Below are 1,386 nucleotides of genomic sequence, written 5' to 3'. Positions count from 1 at the left end.
ACAGACACTTGTTTAAAAAAATACTAAAACTGGGGAGAAAACAGAACTGGGTATTTGTTCATATAAACTGCTTCACAAGCAAATGTATGGCGTAAAGACCTTACACAGCACATATACGAACAAAGACACGATACGGGAGATAAAGGGAGCGTGCGATGCGGTAAAAAAAAGCGTAACCGTGCTGCAGTCAAACACGTTAAAGTTGTAACTTTTGTGTTTTGTGAACGTACGTACTGCAGAAAGCGTGCGTAATGAAGCATTAGTAAGCGCAGAAACGAATGCTCTTTAACATGCTGCAGTCTTTGTATGGCCCTCCTCCATTGGTTCCCTTTAGAGCCCTACAACGTGTTCATACTGCCGCACAATGGACTAAATCTTTGAATACGTACCTACTCACGTATATTTACTAACATCTTACGAATACACATACATAAACGAAACACAGATAGAGAGATGATAAGAACGATAATACAGGTAAACCTTATTGTAACTTCTTTTGTTCATTTGCTCAAATGAGAAAGAAGAAGAGTAGCAGCAGCCTCCATCAGACAGCAGAAAAAAAGCTTCACCACACACGACTGGAAAGAGCTATTCAACAATATATTTATGTTTATGTTACCATGTTGTCATATATAGGCCTTATGCATTCATTAAATAAAAACAAAGAGTAATGTAATTCAGACATAAGATAGAGCGTTAAAGGCGTTATAATTCATTTATAACTCACCTTTACATTAATGTCTTTCATTTTTTCCTGCCGTGCTTTCGGCAACGGGTCCGAGACACGGGACATCGCGAGAAAATGGAAACTTTACCAATAGCAGTCGGACTATATAAAATCCAGATGTTTGAATCGTGTTCAGAAAATAAGCATCCAGTGCGTGAAGTAATATGGGAAATATACATGTGCATTAAAGCTCCATTCAGTCTCACATGAACTGTGTGTTTAATAAGACACACAAGGTTTTTTTTTTCTTTCACAGGAAACTCCACAGCCTTTATGAGATACTGACCCGAATCAGACTTTCAACCAATAGCAGTTGTGTATTTCTCTGACTGACAGCCGCTTGACCAATCAGATTTGCCACACATGAGCGACTCCGCCCGTCACAGCTGCTACAGTAAAGACTACAGCAGGACGCGCATGGTGTGTTTGTGTGTGTGTGTGTGTGTGTGTGTACTGGTTTATATATCCTGGTGGGGACTTAAACCTGACTACACACAGACTTTTTTGAAAATCTAAAAATGCAGAACGTTTCCTGTGAGTGGTAGGTTTAGGAGTAGGGTTAGTGTAGGGCAATATAATGTACGGTCTGTACAGTAGAAAAACCATTACGCCTATGGAGAGTCCCCACAAGGATAGCTGACCAGACTGTGGGTGGGTGT

This window comes from Sinocyclocheilus grahami, unplaced genomic scaffold (assembly GCF_001515645.1).
Source record: "Sinocyclocheilus grahami isolate Dianchi unplaced genomic scaffold, SAMN03320097.WGS_v1.1 scaffold431.1, whole genome shotgun sequence".
Taxonomy (NCBI): Eukaryota; Metazoa; Chordata; class Actinopteri; order Cypriniformes; family Cyprinidae; genus Sinocyclocheilus; species Sinocyclocheilus grahami.
The sequence above is the reverse complement of the archived record's forward strand: the minus strand, read 5'-3'. Positions refer to the sequence as shown.